General features: G+C 50.0%; 1 protein-coding gene across 7 annotated transcripts in view; it reads left to right on the forward strand.

Annotated features, from left to right (window-relative positions):
- The window catches only part of Lpar1 (lysophosphatidic acid receptor 1), a 160,240-nt gene that overhangs the window by 44,267 nt on the left and 108,709 nt on the right, over window positions 1–7,264 (forward strand). Inside the window, exons 1-3 of one of the 7 annotated variants that reach the window (XM_050166001.1) lie at window positions 1,793–2,003; window positions 3,266–3,387; window positions 4,721–5,069. The exons of 1 other annotated variant lie outside the window; for it this stretch is intronic. The gene's annotated coding sequence lies outside the window, so the exon portion shown is untranslated. Of the gene's footprint in view, window positions 1–1,097; window positions 1,208–1,450; window positions 1,720–1,792; window positions 2,004–3,265; window positions 3,388–4,720; window positions 5,070–7,264 lie in introns of those variants that run through there. 5 more of the 7 variants (XM_050165992.1, XM_050166018.1, XM_050166023.1 and 2 more) reach the window with 5 other exon arrangements.

Consider the following 7,264-nt stretch of genomic DNA (forward strand, 5'->3'; position numbering starts at 1 on the left):
AAAATAAGTCATAAATTGGTAGAAAAAGAGTTTGGAAAGCAGAGTCTTTTAAGAAGAGATTTAAAGAGTTTTTAGAGAGAGGTTCTTGGTCATGTAGTACAGACTGGCCTGAAACTTCTTCATCCTGTCTCAAGTTCCCCTGGGCCTAGATGACAAGTGGGTGTCACCAAGCCTGTGTGGCTCGAACCATACTTTTAAAAAAAAGTAAACAGTTTTGGATAATAAATGACCAGCTTTTCAGTTCAGCCTTGAGCACTGCGAAATACCACGGACAGGAAATGGCCATGGGCCTTTCAAGTCACAACCTGCTGAAGGCTTGAGAACTTTCCATCCCCCAGGGTCTTATCGATGGAGCCCATCGCTGTTGGCAGTGACCTCTTTCTACCAGGCAAGGGCTTGGCGATCAGATCCATTCTCTCACTGCCTCAACTAGTCCTCCTTCACTGTGGTCTGACAACCCTCGATGTCCCTCGGGCTAGAGATGGTTAGGCCTTTTACTCCTGGGCATCTGCTTTTGACGCATGGAGGGGCGGAGAATTCTGATGACCCGGGAAACCTGGGGTGGGGCTGGAGTGAGAAGCAGGTGGATGGGCTGGCACGGAGAGAGACCTCTCTCTCTCTCTGCTGCTGCTCTGTCTACCGAGTCACGTTAGGCTTCTGGGCTGGTACCCTCCAGAAAATGATTCTTAGGCCCTGCTCCCGCCCACACCTCCAGGTGTGCGCCCCCCCCCCCCCGCATTTAATTACTCCCTGAAAAAATCATAGCTTGCCCTTGCAAAGTTGCACTAGGAGAGCGGAAGAGAAATTTATAATCATAGAGCCAGGGGCACAAAGCCGCAGTCACTTTGATTTGCAGTTGCAAAGACACACGGAGACTCATGCACCTTTCTTTCTTTCTTTTTTTTTTTTTTCTAGCGGCAAAGCCAACCCTTTGGCCTGCAGTTTAGGGCCGCGCCGGTAGAAAGTTCGCTCTGTCTGCAAAGTTTAGAAACTCAACTAGGAGGAGGCCCACACCAAGTCACCAGGTCTTTTTTTCTTTCTTTTCTTTCTTTCTTTTCTTTCTTTCTTTTCTTCCTTTCTTTTCTTTTCTTTTCTTTTCTTTTTTTCGGCTCTACTGTTCGGGCTTTTCAAACAAGGGAAAAGGAACAAGACAAAAATGCACCATGCAGAGAGTCACCCAAAGCTGTGCAAGCGGCTAGGCTCTGGGGTGAGCGCAGGAGGGGGCAGGGGTAACCGGGGTGGGTGTGTCTGATGTGGAGGGTTGGGGTAGAGCTCCGGGAAGGTATTGAATGGGAAACTTTGGCTTCCCTCACCCGCCACCCCCCCCCCCACAGCAGCTCGGGAAGTTCAGTGAATGACTGGGGGAGGGGACCACAGGAGTTAGGGGCGCTGGGGGAGTCACGCAGGTAAGGGGAGCTGCTGAGGAAAGGCGCCGGGGGCGGGGTGCGGGGAGTTGCTGATTTGTGCAACGTGGATGGGGCAGAAAGCGCCAGAAGGCGGAGGGAGAGGAAAGGAGGCTGGCACCGAGGCTTCTTTCCCTGCCGCCCGCCTGCTCGCAGAGTCCGGGAAGTCGGGACTGGGCGGCAGTGACGCCCCAGGAGTCTTTTTTCCCCTCCGAGCGAGCGCAGCGCTACACTCACAGCCTCCTGGCCGTGCCCGGGTGAGGCTTGGGCTGGGCTGGCCCCGAGGCTGCGGGGACCGCGGAGCTGGACCTAGCAGGTAAAGGCGCGGGCGGCTGGGTGTCCCCCGGCGCGGGTGGCGACGGCCCCGCCTCCCCTAGGCGCGCTCGGCTCGCGCTGTCCCGCCACCCGCGGCTTTGTGGCCCTGCGCGTGAGCGCCTGAGAGTGCGCGCGCCCGCGGGCCCGGAGTGGGTGGGTGTGTGCGCGTGTGTGAGGCCGCCTGCAGGAGGCGAGGCTGCCCTGGCCTCCCGCACCAGCCGGTGGAAGCCAGCCGGGGAGGGAAGTCGCCTCAGCGGCCCGGCGGCCCTCTTGCCCTTTGGCCAGGTCAGTGCGCCCCAGGGTCCGTCCGAGTGACGCGTAGGTGGCCTCCGGTTGGTTACCTGGGGTCGGGTTGGGGGCGCGAGAGGGCTGGCGTGGGGCGCTCCGAGTTCCTTGGTGCCGCGTCCCCGAGGACTCAGATGGCCCGGGTTGTCCCAGCGCCCCGCGCTCTGCTCGCTGGTGACTTAGTCGTCCCTTGAGTCTTAGGAATTTAAACTTAACGTGAAGTCGCCTGAGGCTTAGTCAGTACCTGGGAAATGCAAGGCAGGGGAGGGACCTGGCTTTGCCTGAATGGGTTGATCCGCTGTGCTGGCTCCTGTAGGGAGAGTTTACCGTGAATGCGTTTAAACTTTAGGCTGGTTTTTTTTTTTTTTTTTTTTTTTTTTTTTTTTTTTTTTTTTTTCCTTTGCTGCCATTTGGCCTTTGATGTGAGGCACCCAGGGCTTGTTGCTGCTTCCAAGCTGGGGCCCTGGACTGTCTCTTTTCTCCGTCCTCCTTTCTTCCTCTCCTCCCCTTTTCTTTCTTTCTCCCTTTCGCTCGACGTTTTTCTTCTTTTTCTTTTTTTGTTGAAACCTACGAGGATTTCTTCCGTGTGGGTTTCCAGCGAGTACTGGCTTGTGAAAGTTTCCCTCTTAAGCTGTACCCATCGTCATCGATACCTACTGCTATCTGCAACCAGAAGGTAGCTGGTCATTAAGGCAGAATCCACTATTCTTTCGGGCAGTGCTATGTGCTTGTGCTTTTGTGTAACTGTCCTTTGCTCACCTAACAAGACTGTGAAGCCGGAGGTCTGGGTTTCAAAGTCTTAGAAAACGGAAGAACATATTCTTCGGTCAGATAGAATGAATACCAAGGAAGAGGAGTCAATTAGGCTTAAGGCCATGTGCATCGCAGTGAACTACATGAAACACACCGCTGTGTCTGCCCTTGGTTCTCCAGATGCAACATTATGAATAATAATCACCAGGGCTCTAGGTATATGAAAGTCGTATTTTTTTTAGAAAAAAAAAACTTTTATTTCCCCCTTTCTTTGGTCTTGAGTGTTAATTTGAGGGAAAAGAAATGCAGAAAGAGAGGAAAGCTGCCCGAGGCAGGAAGGCTGAGAAGTGCGGCTGCAGAACTGGGCCTTGTCCTCAGAGCCCCCTGGTACACAGCGTCCCCTAGCGGAGCAACCCGGGCCTGCTCTGAGCTCCTGGTCTTGGTGTCCTGTCAGGAAAAGGACTGTGTGGGCTGATCTTTGCTGTTCCACCTATCTCTCCAATAACTAGGAGCTGGTGGTTATGGCGGGGACTTCTCAATGATAGAATAATTCGAGCGGGAAAATGGGAGCGCAACAGAAAGAAAACGGGAAAAAATAAGAAAGAAACCCATCGTGCAGGGGTGCTGGGAGGTAAGGAACTTCCAGTTTTTCCTTTCTTTGCCCAACGAGGGAACCAGTAATATGGTCTTCTTATTATTACAACTCGGTGAGGCTGCTTGAAGGTGACGTCAGGACCAAGTGATCCTTGATGTCTGACTGTCTGCAGGCCATCAATCACCTGCCCACCGTGCTCCTGCATCCTCAGCTCAGGAGAGGGGCTGCGGCCCTCCAGAGCTCAGCATCCATCCCCGTGGGTGATGGGGTAAGAAGTCACAGAAGTGAGAATTTAAGTGGCAGCATTTTGGAAACTTCTGTTTTCATTCAAAGCCAGTACTTTCCAGAGTGTAATTTGATTTTGTTTTTCAGATTGTATCACAGATGTCGGGTTTTAGAGAATTGGCTCTGTTTGCCCTAGCGGGACACTCAAGGGAAGAGTAAACCCTAGTTGCTGAGCCTTTGGGCTCACAAGAACAGTCTGAAATCTGTGATTTCTAGGGAAAAGGGTTGCTCCAGATGCTTGGTAGAAAAGTTTGCACTCCGTGCTGACTTCGCTGGGAAGCTACAAGTGTGCGGCTCATAATATCTTTAGAAGTTTAGTTTAGGGGCAAATTTTATTTTTTATTTATTTATTTTTATTTATTTTTATTTATTTATTTATTATTTATACAATATTCTGTATGCCTGCTGGCCAGAAGAGGGCACCAGACCCCATTACAGAAGGTTGTGAGCCACCATGTGGTTGCTGGGAATTGAACTCAGGACCTTTGGTAGAGCAGGCAATGCTCTTAACCTCTGAGCCATCTCTCCAGCCCCTAGGGGCAAATTTTTAATGTTGTGCTTAGTGTGTGGTCGCCCTACCCTCAGTGTCTCCTTCCTTCCCTCTTCCCTCTCATCCTTTCTCCTTCTCCCGGCCCACTGTGCCCCCTCCCTCCCTCCTTCTCTCCCTCTTTGCATCCCTGCCTGCTCTCCCCCTGCCTCCTTTCTTCCCCTCCTTTCTCTCTCCCTGCCTTCGTCCCAACTTTCTGCCCTTCATTCTTTCCTTCCCTTTTTGCTCCCCTTTCTTCCTCCCTTCTTTCCTTCCTGCCTCCCTTCTTTGGTACCGTCATGCCTACACGTGTGAGGAACATGCTTTACTTTGAGGGTGAGGTAGGCTGCCCTGAAAACTAGCACATAAGCCAGCTCTGACTTTGCCCACGAAGTCAGCATCTTGCTTCTGTCTGCTTTCTTGCCTTCTGCAGAGCAGGGTAATTCCAAGTCTCTATCGTGTTGGCCTTTAAGTAGCTGTTATGGGTGTGTTAGACTGTTGGGAGCGAAGGAGAAAACTATAATCCAACAAGCGACCATTGAATTCTTGTTGCAACAGGTCCAGAGAGGATGAGGAGAAAGTTCTAGAGGGAGCTGAAGTGCAGACGGTGGGAAATATGGACAACCGTGGCGTGGATGGTGGAGAGTGTAGCTGTGTCCTATTGGTTCGCTGTGCGGTCACGCAGAAGTCTAAAGAACCTGGACAGGCCAGGAAGCCAAACAGCCGGAAGAATGGCCGGTGTCTCCAAAATCAGTGGGGAGAGTGAGGACCTCTCAGAGGTGGCTGTAGTCAGGGTCCTTGGTGATGAAGAAGGCCTGGATATTATTTTAAGATGCTGTGCTGTGACATTATTTAGTCCTAAGATGGGTGAAGCCCCCAACTCGGACTGCCTAGCAGCAGGGTGGAGGTAAATTGTTTGGGAGCTGATTGAACGAGTGAGTGTTCTCTACGTTCAGTCGTAAGCTCGTAGCTAGGAAGGTGTGTGGCACCATCGCCAGTTTATTTCATGTTATCATTTAAAGCGTCTGGAACAATCGCTGTGTCATTTCTTCCCCCCTTTACACCCTCCAGATGATAGCTTCCTTTTAGGAAACTTAACTTGGTCAAAATGGATGAGGCCCGTGGGTTGCACAGGGCCTCATGGGGCCTTTTGAGCATGTGTGTTCAAGCCCCTGGGCAGACACAAAGCTGTGCAACGGTGGGTGCTTTTCCTGTTTGGGGAACAGCTTGCGGGTTAATGCTAATTTAAACACAACTCTTCTCCACACTGGCATTCTTGACCCTGTTTATATTATACATAGCATCTTAACCAGTGTGGAATATGTGTAGTACAGACGAGAGAGGCTTGTTATTAGCGCAGAAATAGGGCTAAAGACTCTTAAAGAACCGGGAGGTGTAGAGCCCTAAAAACCCTCTATGGCATTTGATTTCCAGTACTCCTTTAGAAGTGCCCTGTGGAGTGATGTGCACGGATTTTATTTTCTCATCTCTGAAGCAGTTAGCTCGTTATATCTCAGGGGAATCTCAGTAGAATTCCATCAGGGGAGCGAGGACCCCTCTCCTGCCCGCTGCCTTTTGGGTCACTCCTGGGAAAGGCTGAGCTTTTCAGCTGCAAGTCAAGCTGATTTGGGTAAAGACTTTGAGTTACCCTTGAGTCTCGAATGCTAGGCTGCCTAGGAGACTGATCACTAATAGAGATTTGGTTAGCATTTGTGATCTTCTGGATGCAATTTGAATGCATGAACCTTTTAGTAACGTTTAATTTGTTCACTTACTTATTTTTTAAAATCTTTAGCAAGGTGTGGGGACTTAGGCTTGCCATGGTTAAAAAAAAATCAGCTAGTTAATTAATTTTGGTAAGTCCAAGGCTAATGTATTTTATTTTAGGGTTCTCAATGGGTCACTTTTTTTTTTTTAAGTGAGTGGGGGATTGTATTGAAATTTCTCGACTCTTTGTTTTAGTAAGTTCATGCATTATGGACTTTGTTTTAGGATTCTCAAGGGGTCACTTTTTTTGCTAGTGAGTGGGGGATGGTGTTGACATTTCTTGGCTCTTTGTTTTAGTAAGTTCATGTATTTATTTATTTAGTAAGTTCATGCATTCATCCTTACACTACCTGGTTGCTGGCACAGAGCCAAGGGAATTGTATCACTACCTGGACGTTCTCTGCCGCCACTGCTGTTACGGAGGCTTTAACCCTGGAGTTCACGTGGAAGCCAGGGCTTCCCTCCCCGCTTCTGGAAATGAAAGGGAACTATTTTAATGCACCCATGGATTTAGGTTATAATTTATTTTCTTTTTGTGGTGCCGTTTTTAAAAAAGCGATATAATAACAGGGCAGACTCTTAGCTTTAGTCCAGCGCTAAAACAAACATGTATGAGCCTGAATGGGTCGGGGTGTGCTTGTGGTAGCATAGGGAGAAACGAAAACGCTTTCAAAACCAGTCTCTTCTTCTGAAGGGGAAAGAGAAAGCTTGGCTATTGGCATGTAGCTTCGGATCTCCGCTGAAGTTGAAACTGTCACTTAGAGGTTGTTTTGTCAATTGTGGACATTCTATGTGCCTGTGCTTCCAGGGTGCAAGTTGCCCTGGGGGGGGCTACGTCAAATGATCCCCACAGCAAATTGGCCATCTCCCCTCTTTATTTACTCCAGACCCCCCTTTCCCTTGCTCTTGTGACAGGGTCTTATACGGTAGCTCAGGTTAGCCTGAGCCGTGAGATGCTGCCTGGCCTCTGACTCATAGCAACCTTTCCTGCCTCAACGACACCCCAAGGGTTTGGATAAGCCACCACCACACTCGGATTTCCTTTCTTTTTATCCCCCCCATTATCTAAATTTGAAAATAGACTAGATTAGTCTTCCTGTCAGTGTGCTACATTCAGGTTTCTTTCCCTGTATCCCAGCGATTCTCCCAACTCTTGGTTGAATTTCCGCCCCCAGGGAAGATAGTCCTTGCTCTTTGGAGGGAGGTAGATATGGGGCAGGGGAGGTCAGATCCTCTCGAGCCCAGAGGTCTGTAACTGACTGTTGGTGCAAATAGGTCTGCGCTAAGAACCAGGGATGGACAGAAATGAACAATGCAGGATCCACCCCCCCCCCC

Source organism: Alexandromys fortis, unplaced genomic scaffold (assembly GCF_014885135.2).
Source record: "Alexandromys fortis isolate MF-2015 unplaced genomic scaffold, M_Fortis_MF-2015_v1.1 scaffold_18, whole genome shotgun sequence".
Lineage (NCBI taxonomy): Eukaryota > Metazoa > Chordata > Mammalia > Rodentia > Cricetidae > Alexandromys > Alexandromys fortis.